The sequence below is a fragment of the Tenrec ecaudatus genome, chromosome 4 (genome assembly GCF_050624435.1).
Source record: "Tenrec ecaudatus isolate mTenEca1 chromosome 4, mTenEca1.hap1, whole genome shotgun sequence".
In the NCBI taxonomy this organism is placed as follows: Eukaryota; Metazoa; Chordata; class Mammalia; order Afrosoricida; family Tenrecidae; genus Tenrec; species Tenrec ecaudatus.
The window spans coordinates 105,947,781-105,969,272 of NC_134533.1; the positions used below are offsets into that span (position 1 = coordinate 105,947,781).

The 21,492-nt window shown below is 44.3% G+C and overlaps 2 pseudogenes; both read right to left on the reverse strand.

The window, feature by feature from the left end:
* Positions 1 to 16,461, reverse strand: part of LOC142445980 (heat shock protein HSP 90-beta pseudogene) — a 35,637-nt pseudogene extending 19,176 nt beyond the window's left edge.
* A 109-nt stretch (positions 16,462 to 16,570) lies between these two features.
* On the reverse strand, positions 16,571 to 20,604 carry LOC142445982 (alpha-N-acetylgalactosaminide alpha-2,6-sialyltransferase 6 pseudogene; annotated as a pseudogene).
* Positions 20,605 to 21,492: the final 888 nt, after the last annotated feature.

Below are 21,492 nucleotides of genomic sequence, written 5' to 3' on the forward strand. Positions count from 1 at the left end.
TGTGCCAACCTGGCCAATAAACACATGTAGGGTTAATTGAAAGGCAGAGAGATAAATGACTCAGTGAGCCTTGCTTTTCTAGTTCTCAGGTCTCTTGCTTTGTGATGGTTGGACCAGGGTGCAGCTGCCTTAGCCAGTTCCCTGCTTCAGTTGGCAAGGTTCCCTTCCTGCAAGACATCCCTGAGGAGAAAGCACATGGACCTACCCCTATGCAGCCCTGGATGCTGGAGCACCCGTGTGGAGACCCCTGCCAGTGCTGAGGTGCTTACACATTCACCGACTCGGCTTTCCTCCTGCAGTTGGCATCATTGCATGTGTTTTGTGAGATGGAGGGGACTTCGTGGATTGGTGTAGGACATATGGGTTAATGTTGGACTTGTGGGCTTGGGCAGCACTGGGTTGGGATGTTTTCTTGATGAGCACTTAACCTTTATATAAAACTCTCTCTTATACATGAGTTTCTGTGGATTTGTTTCTTTAAAGTACCCAGACTAACACAGGAGGTGGTGACACTGGAGTGGAGCATCGAATCAGGGAGAAACTCACGAAGCTATCTAGGGGAGCAGGATTCCAGGCAGACAGAACAAATGCACCGGCATCGCACTGCTCCCAGGGAAATCTTTGATGAAATGTTTTGGATCAGGGATGCGTCAAGGGTGGACTCTGGGTCCAGCTGCTCTGTCACAGTGACCAGGTGCCGCTGAGAGAGCTTCTTCATTCTAAAGGAAAGTACAGGGCTGCTTACCCTGAGCCAGAAAACAATAAATGTGTCCCAGCGCCTGGGCTGTGTCATTTGATGCATGCCAGGACTGTAGCGACAAGGTCTTACTTCCCTTAAGAGGAGTTAGTTGGAACACAGTGGCCAGCTATTTTTCTCTCCCTAAATAGGTCTCTGAGTTTTCCAACTCTGCTGTGGGCACAGCCCAACAGCCTCTGGAGTGTTACTTTTCATCAATATTCTTTTACGTGCAAACACGAGGCCTGGTTTTAATGGACTACTGCCCCTAACAGCACGTAGCTTCCGTGTAGCGCTTGTTGACTCCTGCCCTGCATCTGTCTGCCAATCGGGGCCGAACTGAGCTGTCTAGTGGACGATGGAGCTCTAGGGACCGCCGAGTCAGTCGGATGCAGGGAGGCTGAGTGTTTTCCGGCAGATGTGCCTTCGTTTCAGGTGCCAAATATGATGGAGGTGGAGACTGCCAAGGTGGCTCCAGATACATCCTTCTCCATCTGCGCAAGCGAGAGGGTCCAGAGTCCTCATCTCAGTTTGGAGAACTCTCAGTGCCTGACAGAGCCTGTTTGCCTCCTGCCTATATTAGTCATTAGTGAGCTGGTGTTACTATGACGGAAATATCACAAGTTTATTCTCTCCTTGCTTAGGAGGTTAGAAGTCCGGTTTCAGGGTGCTGGCTCTAGGGAAAGGTTTTTCTGTGTCTGTTGGCTCTGCATCCTTGTCTCCTTTCAACATCTGTGGGCCTGGCATCCCTTTGAGATCTCCATCTATCTCAGTATTGATCCTGAGTCTAGGAGGTTTTCTGCTCCTGGTTCTTCTGCCTTGATGGTACTAAGCCCCTATTCTCTCTCTATTTGTCTCTTGTGAAATACAGAGTGGTGATGTGAGTTAGACTATGGCATCCCACTCTAATCTTGTTTGAACTGATTCACTGACCACATCAGGTCGTTATCATGAGGACAATTATATCATTACATATAACTGCCAAATTACACGATCCCATAACCACAGGGAATCACAGCCCAGCCAAATTGACACATATTTTTAAGGGACACAAATCGATTCATGACATTGTCCTAGAAGAGATTCCTGCGTAATGTGCAGCTAATGGGATTCATCAGTTCCAAGGATCTCCCTTGCTGTAGTTTGTCAACATCGTCAGCTGGTGCTCACAAACGTAGGCGCTGAATGTGACGTTTGCTGAGCTGGTCTCCTTTCCCACTCTGAGAAAGGATACAGCTTTGGGGAGAGTGCAGTCAGACTCAGTCTTTTTTTTCCTAATTATGCCCAAAATCTAAAAGTGGGGAAAATGGCATTTTTGAAAAAGGATTTGGTTGACTTTAACTCATTTTTTGGTCTTCCTTGTTGATTCAAAATGATAACCGGATTCCACCTCTCACTAAATGGCGAGTTCTTTGAGAGGGGGTGTTCGATAAATGTAGAGCTGATATCCAGCTTTTGACCATTGCTGTCCCGATGGGTGGGGCTGTTATTCTCTAACAATGCCAGTTCCAACAGACCTGTCTTCTGCAATCTGCTCTCCCACCCCATAACAGTGCAACCCCTATTTTCAAATTCCACTACATGCACTTCCCAGCTTCTTCTGTCTCCAATCCATGCTGGAAATAACTGTCTGAGACTTCCAGGAAATATCATCTTTACCATGCCAATTCTCTGCTTAGCTGTCAATGGCTCCCCATTCCCTAAAAAGCATTTAGGGCACAGAGTGCACCATTCAATGGCTTCAGCCAAAAGACCAGACACCTTCCCAACCCAGTCTTCCATTGATCCTCTTAGTGGTGTTTCCTAAAGTGAGCAATATCTCTCTACCCAGGGGTACTGGGGAGGCCTGGTGGTGTAGTGGTTATGTGGTTACACATTGGGCTGCGATCCGTAAGGTGGGCAGTTCAAAAACACCATGGGACAAAGATGGGACGTTCTACTCCGTAAATAGAGTCTTGGCTATTTACTAGGGCAGTTCTACCCTATCCTGTAGCATTGCTATAAGTCAATATTATCAAGATGGCAGTGAGTTTGGAGGTTTTTTTGGGGGGAGGGTGGAGGGCACTGGAACAATCCGGCGGGGGGCGGGGAGGGCATCAAAAGCATATACTGACATTTAATCCTGGACTGTAGGCTATAGTACCAATGTTTTTAATTTCTAAGGGGGCACCGAGTCATTTTTTTTTCCTGAAAAGAAGGAAATAGGTCAAATAAGTTTGGGGATGTATGCTTTATAGTAATTTTCCTTTCTAACCAAATAACCTGTTGTTCAGGTCTGTGATTTAGGCCTTGCGCTTTTCCATCTCGATTTCATTTGCTATGTTCTCCTTTCTTGGACTAGTAGCCCGTTCTTCCTGTTTATGCCTTTATTTCTGAATCCAGTGTACGCTCACAAAGTTCTACAGCACTGACTAATAATCCAGTGGTGTTCATTTGATATGAATTTAGTCATCCAGTTCCTCAACCAACACTTATTGGTTGATATAAATTGCGACAGCAATAATTCTAGCTAAGCCACATGTCGTAGACACTGTTCTAAGCGTTTGGTTTTTAATTACTTAATACACTTAATCAATTTACCTCATTTAATTATACTCTTATGTAAATGTGAACCAGACAGTTGTTTTTTTTCCCTCACAGGATTCACAGTTGCATTGTAGGAGACAGATGTTTCGATTAAACATGATATAATTTGGTAACAAGATTGAACACAAGATAGTAAGACATATTTGTATTAGTTTATGCTATCTTGTAACAAATACTAGAAAAGTAGAAACATTAAACATTGATGTCTTACAGTTCTGTAGGTCAGAAGCCTGGGCACAGCACTGCTGGATCCCTGTCCATGATAGAGTACCAAAGTAACAGCGTGGCTACAATTCTTATCCAGAGCGCCATGGTTTTTTAGCAGAAGTCCTTTCTGTGGGGTCGCAGGGCTTGCTGTTCGTAGGTGGTGTCAAGTGGGTTTTGACTCCCAGCCACTCTATGTGCAACAGAAAGAGATGCCACCCGATCCTTCACCATGCTCCGAATGGTTCTGTTTGAGCCCATGGCTACAGCCACCGTGCCAGTCCTTCTTACTGGGGACCTTTCTCTCGTTCACGACTCCTCTACCCAGCATGCTGTCCTTCTCAAAGGACTCGTCTCTCCTGTTTGCTTTATTGAAATCATATTTGATTGTGTCTTTGGAGAAATGATCACGTGGCATATAATGTTTCCATTTGAAATGTCTATGCAAATTGTCCCGTGACATTGCTTACCTTTTCTACAGTGTATCAACTTTCTCTTCAATTGTGTTCTGGTTGTTCCTCGTGCAGTACTCTAATGACCTTGACTATATTTTCTCATCTTTGCTTTAGACTAATTGTAGACATTTTGATCTCATAGGGAATTTTTTAATTGGAATATCATATGCAGGGGTAATATATCTTTTAGGTTCCCAAAATTATTTGCTTAGTTCCTGCTCTTCAGGAAAAAATAGCTCAGTGCTCCTGGCAGTTAAAAACATCTGGACTGTAGCCCACAGTTCAGGATAAAGTGTAGGCATCTGCCTTGGCAGGCTCCCCCACCCCCACCCCCACCCCCATCCCCATCATTCTACAGCCTACCCCCAGGGAGCAGCTTTGCCCACTTTTGGAAACACTGCCTTTGTTTTTTGTGCCAGTCTCTTATTTCACTAAAAGATGATCTCTGTTCAGTCCTCTTTAAAGGGCATCTCAGGATGATAATGTCAGGATGTCCTTCAGTCTCAATTGTCTCAGTAACTGATCTTTTGGAGAATGGACTTGTGTGTTGAGTAGATTTTTCTTTCAATCTATCGGGCTCCATCTATTGTGGCCTTGATTAAAACAGATGATATTGGTAGCCAGGCACCACATAGTTCTTCTGGTCTCTGGGTAGATGGGCCTATTTCTGGTTGCCTGTTGAGTGGGGTTTGCATTTATTTCCTCTGGTCTCCACCATGTGCAAATTCAGGCTTCACTTTTTACCTCTTTTTTCTGCAACAAGCCAGAGACAACTCTACTTTTAAAGGCTTCCTGAGATTGTCAGGCCCAATCAGGTAATTTCTCTTCTGATGAACTCCCAGTTAACTGATCAATAAGCTTAGGTACAAAATCATTTTTGCCATGTAATATCACAATTATAGGAGCGATGGCTTACCATATACATAAGCCCGGGGAGGGTGGTAGAGAGGGGCTTATGGGAGGTGTGGGGTCCATGGGAGCCACCTGAAAATTCTGTCAGCCACACATAGGATACACACTTTATCTAATTTGGATGGATGAGTACAGCAAGGGATGGCTTTTCAGAGAAAGTGACATGTAAGCATAAAATTAAACAATTAATAGAAATTATCTAGGGGAAGAAATGTAGTAATGAGATAGGACAGAAAAGTACCCAGTTTCATGGGATAAGGGTGATTTTTGAGATCAACAAATTCTCTTTTTGTATCTTGTATATTTTTTCTACACTGAAACCATTCACTCACATTTTGATTTTTGTGATTTTTCCTTTCTGCTCTGCAATCTTTCTATTTATTATAGATGGTAATTAGGGAAGCTTGGGCTTATAGCTCCAGAGAAAATACGGGTCAATATTCAACTTATGTGCTCAATAACACACTTTTAAAACTCATGGCAGAGTCAGTAAATATAAAGCAAAATGTCTTTCAATCTCTAAAAGGAAAACCTTGAAAGATTCAAACATAGAGGATTTTTTAAAATTTAAGGTTTTAATTACGATTTGGGTGAAGTTTACAGAATGAATTGGCTTCCTACTCAATAATTCATAGACATTTTGATTGTGGCACGAAATCGCCATAGCAAGACAGCATTTCCCCACTTCCTTGCTTCTGTTTGTCTTTCCTTCCTGCTCTGTCCTCCCTTCTCAGCCTTGACAATGGGCACATGCTGCCTTCTTGCTCTCACATGGTTGATTGTTTGTTACTCACCTTAGAGAACCACCTGTCTATTCTTTGGCTGAAAGCTGAGCCACCAAAGATGAGCTCATTTCTAGCCTTGAAGAGTGTCTAAGATCTATCAGCTCAGGGGTTCCACCAGTCTCTCTCTAGCCATTAAGTCTTTTAAAACACGATTTTGTGTTTGGTTTCACATTGTTTCCTCACTATTCAGGATCTCCTGTTATGATCTCTTTTAGAGCAGTTGGCAGTGGGAGGTGGGCACCATCTAGTTCTTCTGGTCCCAGGGTGGTAGAGGCTGGGGTTTGCCTGGTGAATTATTTCCTTGCATCTTTGATTTCTTTGACCCTTTTTTCCTCTAGAAGAGGAGAGACCAAAACTTTTAAGACCCAACCACTACTTAACAAAGAAGGATGTGGAGCACTGTCTTTTCAGACTGTTGGACACCAATGGGGTTTGATGTTCTGAATTCCCTGGCCCAGAGATTCCTTCCTTCAAGATGCTTGGTTATGGCTAAAATGTTTTCATAATGGTATTCCCCTATATGTTATATATCCATGGAGATATTTGCAGTAGCTCTAAATATTGATGTAGAAACATACTCTGTGATCTCTCTATACACATGGAAGTGTAGTCCCATTCACCTTCCAACCCCTGTTCAATGTGTGTGTAGCTATGTAAATTATTGCTACTATTATTCTGGAATTTTTCTTTGCTTACTTTGGCTGACTTTGATCGTTTGCTCCTCCCTGAGCCTTCTTTTGCCTTGATCATCCTGTGCTGATCTCCTCCTTATTGTATGTTGCCTTTCCCTTCACCCAAGTGAATATGTGCCTACCCTCTAGTTGCCATATATACTCATGTATAAGCCAAGTTTTACAGCACATTAAAAATATCATTTTATTTGGGACTCTTACATCTCTTGTGACATCTATACATTGATTGCATGAGGCATGTTTCTACATATGTTGCCTTCATTCATTTGCAGACATTTACTTTCTATTGAACCCTTGGTATCAGCTCCTGATTTTCCCCCCTTCCCTCCCTCCCACATCCCCTTATTAGATTATAAATTATTTTTTATATAATTTTTGTGGTAAAATTAGGTACCTCGGCTGATATTTGGGTGAGCTTATACTCGAGTATCATATATACTCGAATATAAGCCGACCCAAGTATCAGCCGAGGTACCTAATTATTATCTGAGAAACCAGCAAAACGGATTGACTCCAGTATAAGCCTAGTGTGGAAAATGCAGAACCTATTGGTGAGTTTCAATAATCAAAACAAATGAAAATAAAATTACTAAAAATTGAGACATCAGTGGGGTAATGAATTTAAATATTTATTTTAAATAAACAACGTAACTAAAAGGACAAGTCATTTGACTTTAGTAAACCAAGACAGTAAGTGGAAAATAGGTTCAACAAAAACAATAAGGTATCAACAATGATACCTTAAGAGTACTATCCCCTGAGCTCAATCAGCAACCAAGCTAAAATGGAAAGAGTTAAAATCCTTCAAAACTGGATTCCTCATCATCACCCGTATCCCAATGCAGAGCTTCAGCTGGTGTGAGGTCATCATAGACACTGTCCTCACTGAGATCGCCGTCATCACCATCACTGTTGTCATTTTCATACAAAGCGCAGTCTTCACTGCCATCCATAGCATTACTAATACTACATTTCTGGAAGGCACGTCACACCATGTCTTCTGGAATGTCTTCCCATGTATCTCGAACCCACTTTGCTATTAACTCTATGTAGGCTTCATGAGATTTCTTCCTTTTGTTAGTCGGGCTTGACCAGATAACATCCATTCATGCACCATCCTTCGCACATGGTCTTTAAAAGGCTTATTCAAAGAAACACGTCATAGGATGGCTCTGGTTGGTTAGATGTGAGTAAGCAAACATTCAAAGCCCTGTAGTGTCAGTGGGACTTTGAATGAATAGCAGAGAAATGGCAATCACCCGCGAGATAACATACGCTTGTCCTATGTATAAGCCGAATCCCAGTTTGTCCTGTGTATAAGCCAAACCCACTGACCCGTGTATAAGCCGAACCCCAGTTTTTCAGCACAGCAGCACATTTTTTTGGTGCTGGAAAACTCGGCTTATACACGAATATATACAGTATGTATTTTTCGAATAGCTATTTACTTTCCCAGCCCTGGTAATGATAAAAAACAAAAAATGTTTCTTTCTAAGAGTAGTAAACCTGTCCCGGATTTTCTATATACGTGGTCTCTTAGATATATGTCCTTTAGTGATTAACTGATTTTACTCAGAGTAATGTCCTCCACTTTCATCCATGTTATGTGGTTTTCCACAGAGTTTTTGTTACTCTTTAAAGTGTGCGGTATTCCATTGTATGTGTAGTGTGTGAAATTCCACTGTGTGTAGGCACCATAGATTGTGTATCCATTTGTCTGTTGGTGGACACTTAGAGTGTTGCTACAGAGCACAATGCTGTGATGAACATGGGCGTGCATATGTCTCTTTATCATCGCAGCTCTTATTTCTGAAGTATAATAGCTAGTTCTTAGATAGACGGACCATTTGGTGTTTCTTCTTTTTTAAAATAGGTTTATTGGCATGTAATTCACATGTCACAAAATTCATTCAATCATATTAAGAAGAGTTGAGCAATCATGGCCCCATCAATTTAGAAGATTTTCTTCTTTCTGGTACTCGTTGTTAGCTTCCCATCTCCACCCCCCCTTCCCCCCCGTATTCCGTATTCCCGTGCCATTTCTCTAGGTAATTGTTAAGCCAGTTACTGTCTCTATAGATCTACCTTTGCTGGATTTCATACACAGAGCAAAACAAAAAATCCCCATACAAAACAATAAGAAACTACAACAAATAACAACAATGACAAAATCATACAGAGGAAAAGCCTCACTTGAAAAGAAAGTAGAACATATTAAAAACTGAAACAACTTTAAAAGGAATCAAAAAGGAGATCAAATGATGTAACGTGTTACATTTTAACCTCTCTGTGCTGCAAATGACATTCCACTGCTCTCTGTCGATGGCCAGGCCAGTCACATCTCTAGTCAGCACGATTGGAGGGCATTCCCTGGACGCTGAATCCAAGTGGGGATCCTGCAAATGGATTTTGGGTTTCCATTGTCCTCTGTAGCCCTCTGAAAACCGAATGTTCAGAATTTAAACTCTGAGACCATTCCCTCCTTCAGATCTGGATTTTATTATTCACCACTTTTGGATCACGCAGGCTGGTGTGCTTCTTACACGTGGACTTAGTTGAGACTTCAATTAGATGGCTTGATCACTCCTTTGACCCATTTATAATTTGTTTAAGTTTTTAAATATTTTCTACTTTGCTGATTATTTTTCTGTGTTTTATTTAGTTATTATTGTTTTTGCTTGCTTCCTGTTTGTGTTTTGTATGATTTTCTGCACATGAAATCTAGGGTAAGTAGATCTAGAAAGATAGTAACAGATTAATAATTGTCTAAGGGTATGGCAGGGAAGGATGGGGGAAATAGGGAACTAACAACAGTGAGTACAAGAAGAAAATGTTCTGAAATTGCATAAAACATTTTAAAATAATTTTATTGGGAGCTTGTACAACTCTTATCACAATCCACCCATCCATCTATTGTGTCAAGCACATTTGTACATTGTTGCCATCATCAATTTCAAAACATTTTCTTTCTACTTGAGCTCTTGGTATCATCTCCTCATTATTCCCTCCTTCTTTTCCCCACTCTCCCTCCCTCATGCACCCTTGATAATTTATAAATTATTATTATTTTTTCATGTCTTGCACCGATCGATGTCTCCCTTCACCCATTTTCCTGTTGTCCATCTCCCAGGTAGGGAGTTATATGTAGATCACTGTGACTTGTTCCCCACCACCCCCCACCACTTTTCCCTTAACCTCCTGGTATTGCTACTCTCATTATTGGTCCTGAGGGGTTTATCTGTCCTGCATACCCTGTGTTTCCAGTTCCTATCTTTACCAGTGTACATCCTCTGCTCTAGCTGGTTTGTAGTTTAGAATTTGGATCATGATAGTGGTGGGGAGGAAGCATTAAAGAACTAGAGGAGTGTTTTATGTTTCATCATTGATACCCTGCACCCTGACTGGCTCATCATCTCCCCGCAACCCTTCTGTAAGGAGATGCCCAGTTGCCTACAGATGGGCTTTGGGTATCTACTCCGCATTCCTCTGCATTCACGGTTATATGATTTTTTTGTTCTTTGATGCCTGATACCTGATCCCTTTGACACCTCATGGTCACACAGGCTGGTGTGCTTCTTCCATGTGGGCTTTGTTGATTTTGAGCTAGATGGTCGCTTGTTTATCTTCAAGCCTTTAAGACCCCAGATGCTATATCTTTGGACAGCAGGGCACCATCAGCTTTCTTCACCACATTTGCTTATGTATCCATTTGTCTTTAGCGATCATGTTGGGAAGGATTTCACAAATCTAAATACGAGTGAATGACTAAATTACATGATATGTGAAGTATATGTCGACAAAACTATCTTTTAAAAATCACTTTGACAGAAGAGGCCTCACCCAGCTGGGGTCAACTGAAATTTTCCAAGATTTAGGGGGTGGGAGAAGACCAGTGAGTTGCTGCCATACAACACTGGTGTAAGGTCACACCCAAATCAACAATTCCTACAACTGTCATTAGGAACCTTTTTGGAAATTCAAGTAAAGAAATGTGTGGGGTGGGGGACATGTCTGAGGGGTAGGGAGGTGATTATATTTTTGCTTGTTGGTAAGCCTGATAGGGCAAGCTACCATTGGGGAAAATAATAATATAAGCAATGGACACATGAATGGATTTGGGGCTTGCACTTAATCCCAATACAGATATAGGAACAAATATTTCTCCTGACATGGTCCTTGACCCTCACTCTCATAAAGCTATCAATGAAGATATGAGTGCTATAGCAAAGTCTGGTGAAGAAATCAGATTGTGCCAAGCTATCAGAAAGAATCATATCTGTTTGTGTGTTTTAGTTATGCTTAATGCCAAGGTTATTTTTGTCGTTAGGTCCCTATATACAACAGAGAGAAACATACACCATCCTCACAATTGTTCTTATGTTTGAGCTCATTGATGCAGCCACTGTGTCAATTATAAGGCTCCTAAAATTTCCCTTTTATTTTAATGCCCTTTATGGTTTTAGATTTTACATTTAGGTCTTTGATCTCTGGTGAGAGCTATGGATCCTATTTCACTTTTCTGCAAATGGATAGCCAGTTTTGCCAGCACCATTTGTTAGAGTTAGAGAATATCTTTTCCACCTTTAATGCGTTTCAGTTTATTGTCAAAGATTACCTGTCTGGAGATAGATAGATTTGCTTCTGGGATCTCAATTCTATTTCATTACTCTGCGTTAGACACAGAGTTTTGAATCGAGAGATAAACAAATTGATTAGAGCAGTTTTTCCAAATAAAAAGAGATAAATCTTTTGGGGAGAAGAGAGAGGAAAATTGACAAGAAGAGCAAGAGAGGTAGAAACTGGTGTGAGTATCTGACAAATGGCAACATACTCTACATTTATTTGATTGAGCCTACATAAAACTAACCCGGCCTGTGTGCAGACAGTAGAATTCCAGGTGGGATTTGGGATGTAGAGCAGAGAGGACTTCTGGCGTTTGGGGACCATCCCTCTCAGCAGAGTGCCCTGGTCTCTACTGAAAGAAGGCACTGGTGTAAGAATAGCTCTGAGTGAGAGGTAGACAAAAAGGACTGCAGGTGTTACCCCTGGGTCAGTGCCACTCCATGGAGCCCCGAGTATGCACCCCATGCACAACCCAGTGAAATGTTGCCTGGTGTGCACAATTATGGGTAGGCTCAGGTCCGTTGTTGTGGTCGCTGTTTTGGATGCACTGTGTTTTACACTTCTGTTGTGATGTATAAGACTTACAGTGACTAATTATTTGGAAGTAGATAGTCAGGCATTTCTTCTTTGTGCTTTTTAATATGACGTGCTGCTGAAAACTGTTCAGCCTGGATGACCCTGCTGGTATTTTAATGACTAAAGGTAGAGTTGCCAGTACTATAGCAACACATCAGCCACCATAGTGCAAAGTGACAGGGGGGTGGGGGTAGGGCCTGAGATCATCCCATTGATTTTCTCACCACCATCCAATAGAAAGTGTGACCTGCAGACCTCACTGGGTCTGCAGTCAGTATGACAAGTGTGGCAGAAGATGCTAGGTTAGGACCAGGGGCCAAATGGGAAAGTAGGCTCAAAGCAGACGTAAGTGGGGAAGGCAAACATGCTGATGCTAGATCAACCGGGGCATGCACCTCTCTACAGGTGCCAGAATGGAGAGTGGACCACACCAAGGTTATCAACTCCTCTTCACCCCTAAACATTACATAAGCCTCCCAGAGTTGAGACGCACTCCAAGCAAAACAAAACAAACAGAACCTAAACGAAAGGATGCTGAAAATCTAGAACAATAGGGAAAAGTATGTTCCTATAAGAAACACCTGATGAGGAGAGCGCAAGGAAACAGAGGAAAGGAGTGGGAGGCAAAGGACATACATAGAAGCCTAAATACAGACATGTGCATATGTAAATATATTTATGATTATGGGGGAAATAGACCTATGTGCATATATTTATAGGTTCAGTAGTAGGGCAGCAGGTGGACATTGGGCTTCCTCACGCACACTCCCTCAATACAAGAGAACCTTGCTCAGCTAAATGGTCATTCCATGATACCCACCTTCCCAACATGATTGCTGAAAACAGACATGTGCATAAGCAAAAGTGGTGAAGAAAGCTGATGGTGCCCATCTATCAAAAAGATATATCATCTGGGGTCTTAAAGGCTTGAAGGCAAACAAGTGGCCATCTAGCTCAGAAGCAACAAAGCCCACAGAGAAGAAGCACACAAGCCTAAGTGAACACGAGGTGTTGAAGGGATCAGGTAGCAGACACCAAAGAACAAAAACCATCATTGTGTGATCACCTTCCCCACATAAATGCTGAAGACGAATGTGTGCATAAGTAAGTGTGGTGAAGAAGGCTGATGGTGCCCAGCTATCGAGAGATATAGTGTCTGAGGACTTAAAGGCTTGAAAGTAAACAAGCAGCCATCTAGTCCAGAAGCAACAAAGCCCACATTGAAGCCTCACACCACATGTGTGATCATGAAGGGCTGTGGGGACCAGGTTTCAAGCAACAAAGGCAGGGGTAAATAATCATATCATCGTGAATGAGGGGAGTGTGTGATGGGGACCCAATGCCCATCTGTAGACAACTGGACATCCATTGCAGAGGGGTAGTGGGGAGGAGATGAGTCACTCAGGGTTCAGTGTAGCAATAATGAAACTCACAACCTTCCTCTAGTTCTTAAATGCTTGCCCCCAATTATCATGATTCCAACTCTACCTTGAAAACCTGGTTAGACCAGAGGATGCACAGCAGTAAAATTGGGATCTGGAAACACAGGGAATCTGGGACAGACGAACCCCTCAGGACCAGCAGTGAGAGTGGCGATACCGGGAGACAAGGGGTTGTAGAAAGGAGGAAATGATCTTGGGGATCTACATATAATCTCCTCTCTGGGGGATGGGCAACAGGAAAGTGGGAGATGCCAGGCAGTGTAAGATAAGATAAAATAATAATTTATAAATCATTAAGGGTTCATGAGGGAGGGGAGAGGGGGGAAAGAGGTGGGGTAAATGCGCTGATGCCAGGGGCTTAAGTGGAGAACAAATGTTTTGAGAATGATGAGGGCAATGAATGTATAAATGTGTTTTACACAATTGATGTATGTATGGATTGTGATAAGAGTTGTATGAGTCCCAATAAAATGATTTACATATATAAAAAAAGAAACCCCTGATGTGACTAAGATTATGCTGCCTCTCCTTGGAGTGGGGCTTGTGGGCTGGGAAATGTGTCCTGCTGTGTAAGTGCGAACATTCTGAAACCATTGCGATGAAGAGGACTGCAGAGGGTGCAACTGGAGCTGGATTTGAAAGGTTTGCTGCATGAAGGGTGCAATGGTGTGGGAAATAAAAAGGTAGACATGAGGCCAGGCGGGCGATAGAGTCCGGTTGAGGCACAGAAGTCATACCAGTGAATTTGGGGCTCACATGGTTAGAGAGGGAGGAGGAGTCAGGTTACAGAGGCTTTGGGTGGACCCAGAAGAGAAGACGCTGACTAGGGTCAGAAAAGCTTCAGCTTGACAGGAAAGAACAGGAAAAGCAACGCAGCATTTGCTGACGGCTTCCGGAAGGCACTTGACTAATTAGATTTTTTTTTTCATAAAAAAACTTTAAGATACGCATTATCCCCATTTTACAGATGTGGGCAGCGAGGTTCACATATGTGACTTAGATACATTCAAGTCTCTCGTGGTCGGTGTAGCTGACGCGTAAGCTTTTTTCCTGGGCTTCAAAGCTGAGACATTCCCTGCAGCCCCGGCTCTGCCTATGGTAAGCTCTCGCCCAGGAGAAAGGGCCTGAAAAAGCATCACTGTTGAAAGGTTGGCTTGACGCAATTGTGACTGTTCCATTGGGCGGTAGAGAGGCGGGGGGGGGGGGGCAGAAAATGGAGCAGGCTCTTCCAGCTAGCTTTGGGAGAGAATGGTGAAGACTAGGAGAGGCCCACTGCTTTGACGAAGCACTTTGAAGGAGGAAGCAAGAGGCCGCTTTAACAGAGGACGCCACCTTTGCTGTTCTAACTACTTTTCCTCCCTAATTTCCATGGGTTTCAACAGCATTCTCTATCACACACACACACACACACACACACACACACACACACACACACACACACACACACACCCCTCCCCCAACAAGGTAACAGCCCCAGGCTTTTCAGTTTTGACAAGTTTATTTAAGGACATCTAGTCTTATAATCAGTGTCCAGACGGTATGAGCGCTACCTGCAGGGTTTCAAAGGAACGCAGCTTAACTTTCTCCAGGCTCTTTGACAGAAAAATCCACGGAGGTGCGGTGGCAGCTTTGCCACACACCCAGAGCTACCCAAGCTGTTCTTTTGTGACATATGGGGAACGAACAATGAAAGAACAGTCCTCTCAGAGAGCTGAAATGTATGCCATTTCATGCCCGTGGTTTCTCGGAATTTCTGGGAACAAGACATCTGGAAGCTTGGTACCCGCAGTCTGCCACAAGGAAGCGGCCTCTATTTCTGAAGCAGGTCTGCATTCTAGGGGCCGTCAAGGTTTTGCCAATAGTTTTCCTTTCTGAAGGCTTTTCTTCCACTTCCGGCTACATTGATGATGAAGGGCTAGGTTTTTGGTAAGGCCCAACGTGCACTCAGCACCTCCCTGCCCTTGGGTGGACTCGGCAAGCAATCAAAGGCATCCCTGGCTGTTAGGTTGTTCTTGTGCCTCCGAGGAGGCTCCAACTGACAGTCTCCAGCTAGCTTTTGCCTAAAAGTGGGAAAGTATTGGAAGATGTCTGGGGTATTTCTTGGGATGGAACGAAGAATTAAAAAAATCAGTAAACTAGGGCACCTCCGGGGAATCTCAGCAACAGCAGTTGGTCGTGCGGTGCAATTTGGAGGACTTGGATCTTCTTTTAAACTTCTAAGTACTGGACGTAGAATCCAGCTGGCCCAAGTCGGAGCTTGCCTGTGTGCTTTAAGCATCATTTCGCAGAAGGGGGACTGTGTCTGAACTGGTCATCCTATGATATATGTACATGTGGTCTTGCAGTCGGATAGGTTAAATCACATCCGCTTTCCCATTCATCCACTCGTAAACATTTGGTAGACTCCATCAGCACCCTTATCCATTGCTGGTCAGGAGGGATGAATGGTGCAAACATTGTGGAAAGCAGTCTGATATCAATGGGGCTGAGTGGACTAACAAAGCAGCTGTCAGATCCCCCAACCCTGGGAGAACTTGTGAAGCCCTCTAGTTTTCCAGATGTGGTGGGGATGGAAACCCCAGATACCCAGGACCGAGCCTTCCAGAACATGGTGGTGGCTGGAGGGAAGAGTCCACTCTGAGAGAGAACAGACCCAAGGATGGCCAGGTCAAGGTGGGAGGGGAGGAGGAAGGAGCCTCACACTCCGCATCGGAATCTGGCACAGGCAGAGGGTGCACAGTGAGAGGAGGCTGGGGACAATTTTCCCAAGGTCACCTGGCAGAGCCAAGGCCAGATTCAGGACCTCCACCTCCATGATCTCCTCATAACCCTCACAAACTCTCGGGTTTTCCCTCAGAGAGCCCCCATGCCACACAAAGTTCTCACTCTGGTACTGAGAGGGGAGGGAGTCACACAGCTTCTTGGAAGAGGACTCCACTGTCCCTCCCAAATGAGGAGTAGTTTAGGGGTCTGTTTCTGGAGCCCTGAACCTAGGCCTCATGTAATAGGGCATGTCCTTGGCCTTGGATTTTATTGGAAATAGTCCCATACCCTGATTGACTCTGCTCAAATCGTGATTGGATAGAAGCCCTTCCCTGACACTCCTGATTAACCACATAGAGTCTTAAATCCTTGATTAGCTAAGAAATAAGACCAGGTGCAGATTAGCTAGAAACATTCCCACCTACCATGACTCTGCAGGAAAGGCCCTGCGATTGAGTGATTAGGTTACAAGTCACGTCTCTGTGGCCCTTAAGTCCCTCCAGGCAATGTGGCCTGGGTCCAGGGGGATGGGAGACGGTGATCCCATACAGCTGGGTCTAGGCTGAGAAGATGCAGCTGCACGATGAAGTACAGAGTGGTGGTTGCCCTTGCAGCTGTGCTCATTCTGGATGTCGGTGACACACTTGTCCAGGCGTGCTGCTGGCTACGGTGCTCAGGAGGGACCATGCCCTACAGAGGTCCTTTGAAATCGCCGTGGTGAAGTAGCTCATCGTGTGTACTCAGCCCCAAATGGGCCTCTGCCCCGTCCTTTCTCCTCTCAGCCTGGAAGAGGTGGTCACATTGGTGGATGTGGTAGGAGAGATGGCACAGCCTCCATATTGAGGAATGCCAGCCCAACCCGCTGGTTGATGCACACAAGTTTGCCCTCGTCCTTCTGCATCATGCTGGTGGCGGGGGTAGGGGGGTATGGGTGAGCAGAAGAGAAATATGGTTTGGGGCATCTGATTGACGAATGCCTGGGGCCTCGGAGGCACATGGAATACACTTGATGGAGCACCACTCAGAAAGTGTTCTTGCTGCCAGCGTCATTCATGTGGGCAGTTTGCTCAGCCCGCTCAATCTCGATGCCCAGCTTGGTGTCCAGTAGGTGGCTGGAGCTGGTGACAATCACACACTGGTGGCACCAAGAGGGTAGTTTCTTGTTGCCAAAAAGGCACGCGTAGCCATGGGAGATGCTCTACTTTTAAACATTGATGACTGGAGACATTGGCCCCTCAGAGAGCCCAGTGGCTCTCTGCCCTACTCACATCTGCACAACTGAAGCTATGGAGGGTGGAGATGGTGATGAGGGCAAAGAGGACCACAAACACTACTGATTGAAGCTCTTTGTTACTACTCTTGTCTCCCAGTGTCTGTTGAAGGGTGGAGACAAGAGTCGTAGGTGGGTGGGGTGTGGCAAGGAGGAGGGATCATACTGCCTGAGGGACCTTGGGCAAGTGATGTGACTGACATTTCTGAGTCTCAATATCCTCATTATCCCTTGTGTGTCCAGCTCTCTCTTGATCCCAGAGTTCCCTCACCTCAGAGCCCAGGTGTAGTGATTTGGAGAGCCCCATTCATTCATAGAGTAAGAAAGGGTTTATAGACACTGCACTTTTTACTTTAAAATTTTTTATTAAATACTTTTATTGGGGGCTCTTACATCTCATCGCAATCCATACATTCATCCATTGTGTCAAGCACATCAGTACATATGTTGCGATCATCATTTTCAAAGCATTTTCTTTCTCCTTGAGCCCTTGGTATCAGCGCCTCATTTTCCCCCCTTCCAGCCCCCGCCCTCCCTCCTCATGAACCCTTGATAAGTTATAGATTATTATTTTAATTTTTTACACCATCCTCTGTCACCCCTCACCCACTCTTCTGTTGTTCGTCTCCCTGAGAGGGGATTATATGTTGATCCTTGTGATTGATTCTCCCTATCTCCCCTCACCTAACCTTTATCCTCCTGGTATCTCTATTCTCATTGTTGGCTCTGAGGGGCTTATATATCCTTGATTCCTGTATTGCAGGCTCTTATCTGTAGCAGTGTGCCTGTTCTGGTCTAATCCGATTTTTAAGGTAGAATTGAGGTCATGATTGGGGGTGGGGGAGCATTAAAGAGCTAGAGGAAAGTTGTGTGTTTCGTTGGTGCTATATTGCACCCTGATTGGCTCATCTCTTCTTTGTGACCCTTCTGTGAGGGGATGTCCAGTTGTCTACAGATGGGCTTTGGGTCTCCACTCCTTGTCCCCCATGCATTCACATTGGTATGGTTTTGTTCTGGGCCTTTGATGCCTGATACCTTATCCCATTGATAGCTCATGATCACACAGGCTAGTGTGCTTCTTCCATGTGGGCTTTGTTGCTTCTCAGCTAGAGGGCCACTTGTTTATCTTCAAGCCTTTAAGACCCCAGATGCTAGAGCTTTTGATAGTCAGGCACCATCAGCTTTCTTCACCACATTTGCTTATGTACCAATTTTGTCTTCAGCGATTGTGTCGGGGCGGTGAGTATCACAGAATGCCGGATTATTAGAACAAAGTATTCTTGTGTTCTTGTGTAGTACTTGAGTGGAGGTCCAATGTCCATTTGCTACTTTATTTCTTAACATATTAATATAAGTACATAGATCGTTTTCCCTCTCATTATATAGAAATATATTTACATGTGTACATGCCTGTATTTAGACCTCTATAAATGTCAATTGTCTCCTCATTCTTCCCTCTATTTCCTTTTATTTTCCTCTTATCCTACCATCATGTTCAGCCTTCATTTGGGTTTCAGTACATTGCCCTTGATTAAGCCCCATTAGGCATCCTACGCCCCTCTCTCCATTGATTTTAGTTCATTTGTTCCATTGTCCCTAGTTTGGCACCCCTCACTCCCACCTTCCTCTCTCCCATCTCCCCTTTTCCTATACCCCCCCCGCCCCAAGAATTGTCAGTTCTGTCGTTTTTGTCTTTGAATTTTTTATCCTGCCTACCTTATCTAGATAGGCATGCAGAATCATTAATAAGTGCAAAAACCAGGCAGAGCCAAACAAAACAACAAAGAAAGACAAAACCAAGAAAATAATATCAACAACAAAAAACAAAAACAAAATAACAACAATGAAAAAGAAAGCCAATGACAAAAAAGGAAAAGCCTGTAAATAGTTCCAGGTCTGATTTTGACCATTAGGAGTGTTTTCTGATTGGGTCTGATGGGAGCCACATTCTGTCTCCAAAGTCTATTTTTGGTATTCCCCAGGGATTTCATTGCTTTGCTCCCCTTGCTGGTTTGTTGCATGCCCTTGGTGTTTTGTCCCAGTGTGATAGGGTCAGAATGGGCACAATTCCCACACTGTGTCTTCAGTGTTGTTCCCCATAGTGCTGTGGTTCAGTGAGGGATGTCATGTCTTTTTTTTTGTTGTTGTTTGTTTTTGGAATCTAGGGTATGACGAGAGGGTGGGGGGCGGGATGGGCCAGCCCTGTGGTCTTCTCTGTGCACTGTTTGCTTTGAAAAGGAATATCATGCTGGGGGCCTGGTGGGCCAGGATGTGTTCCCCTCACTCTCCATCCCTCTTTGTTTCTCCTGTGTGCTCTGATCAGACATGTCCTTCTCCCTGAGCTGTAGCTTCAGTGCTATCTTCTGAAGTGCATTCTTCTGGGGGTGGGTTGGGGGTATTCATGTAGTTGGGATTGAGGCCAGCCCCGCAGACCTCTCTATTGTTTCCCTGGTCCATGCCGGTATGTTGTATTCACGTCTTGGCGCATTGGGTTGAAGCCTGGTCCCTCCCTCTCCTGTGGAGATATAAACAATACCCTCCCCTTGGGTGGGTTAGTGTCCTGCTCCCCACTCACCCATGTCTTCTTCTCTCTCTTTCTTTCCTCCTCCTATTTAGTTGGCTGCCATATGTATCCTTGGATTGGGTTTGGCCCCTGCCACAGTGCTGGACCTCACTCCAGGAAGTACAACATGAGCCCACTGAGGTAAGCTTAAAATTGACACTGCACTTTTAATGAGAATTGAAGAAAACTAGGCATGAATTCTGGTGGAGAAGCATTTAGGGCAGCAAGTAGCTAGGCGAGCTGTGAGATAAGGCTTCATTACTGGGTCCATAGATGTGCATTTTACAGCGTTTCAAGAGGATGCACGATAACACACATTGTAAATGGAAAAGTTTCCAACGGGAGGCACTCATGTCAGACAAAACAATGACAGGGCCAAGACACATTCAGCAGCAAGCGAAAGGTCAGATGTAAACCATTTGTCCATGGAAAGAAGGGGTCGTGGCGTAAACACTTTGTTTCTGGGGCGCACATGTTCGTGACTCTCAAGTTGGCTCTACCCACTCAATTCCAGGGTGAGCATACGCCCTCATAGCGCAATGGCCAGCCTTTACATTTCAAGTCATAAACTGCTCCTGTCTACAATCAATTATTATCTTCCTGCGTTTCTTTTGTTCTCCAGGCGTATAGACTCCCCTCTGCTTGCGGAATTTGTGTTTTTACTTAGTGTTGCCCAACTCGAACTGTAATATTCTACAATCAAACCTTTTTAAAATTCTTAACAGCATGTAGGGTTGTCCTTGATCATAAAAGAAGCCATGCCATGATGTATTTTTGGACTCCAGTTTTAAACTTTAAATGTTATCCATGTTACCAGGAGCGACCCATCACTGGAAAAGGATGTTGTGCTTGGTCAAGGTGAGGGGCAGGGACAAAGAGGAAGACCTTCAACAAGAAGACTTACCACAGGCGCTGCAACAATAGTCTCGAACATGAGAACGATTGTGAGGCTGCCCCAGTCCCTGGTGGTATCTTCTGCTGTGCATAGGGTCGCCATGGGTCGGAACCAACTTCACAGCACCTGACAGCAACAATGCAAATAATCTGGCCGGAATACAGTTATTATAATAGAAAATGTTCAATATAGTGATAGAGGAGGTGAAGAGCCTGCTGTTCATCAAAATACTAGCTACGTAACATAAGTTAAGATTTACTTTGTTAAAAATCCAAAATGTAATAGCCCCCTCCAAGCTCCGTCAGTAGGGGTGTTCTAACTCAGGAAGGCAGTAAGTCATGCCATTAAGATAAGTCACCAGGCACAAAGCACCCCTCCCCCATTCAGAGGCCGCAGGGGATTGTGGTCTGGTAAGTCTGGGCATGGAGGCACGCTCCCATTTGGATAAACAGAGGTGCATGCGGCTTCAGGGGATGGTGGTCTCATGGCTCTGCAGAAGTGTAAGTATAGATAATTTCTTAATGATAATTGAAAAACCCACCTTCTTAGAGAATCAGTTGTATCCTGTGATCTTCGTAAAAACCTGCTGATCTCTTCCTATGATCACTGAAAAGTCCTGCTTTGGTTACATTGTTTAAGGTTCACCACTTGCTTTCCAGTGGATTTTTGAGGCAGTTTGGAGGTAGCAACCCCACTTTATCCTTCTCTCTCAGGTTTCTGAATACATTTAGAGTTTCTTAAATCAACCCGGATACTGTCTTTGACTGAAACAAGGACAGGCATCCCAGAACTTAATTTCTAGTCCACAGACTAGCAACCATGAAGGTATACAGAGGCCTTCTGGTCAACCAAGAAGCCCTAGTTAGGGACCCTTCTTTGCTGAGATACTGTGGATTACCTGAACGATTGGGGTCATGACTGGAAGTACCAGAGTCCTCTAGTGCTCACAGAATGTCCTTTTCCTTTGAGGGCCCTAGGTTGCCCCTCACC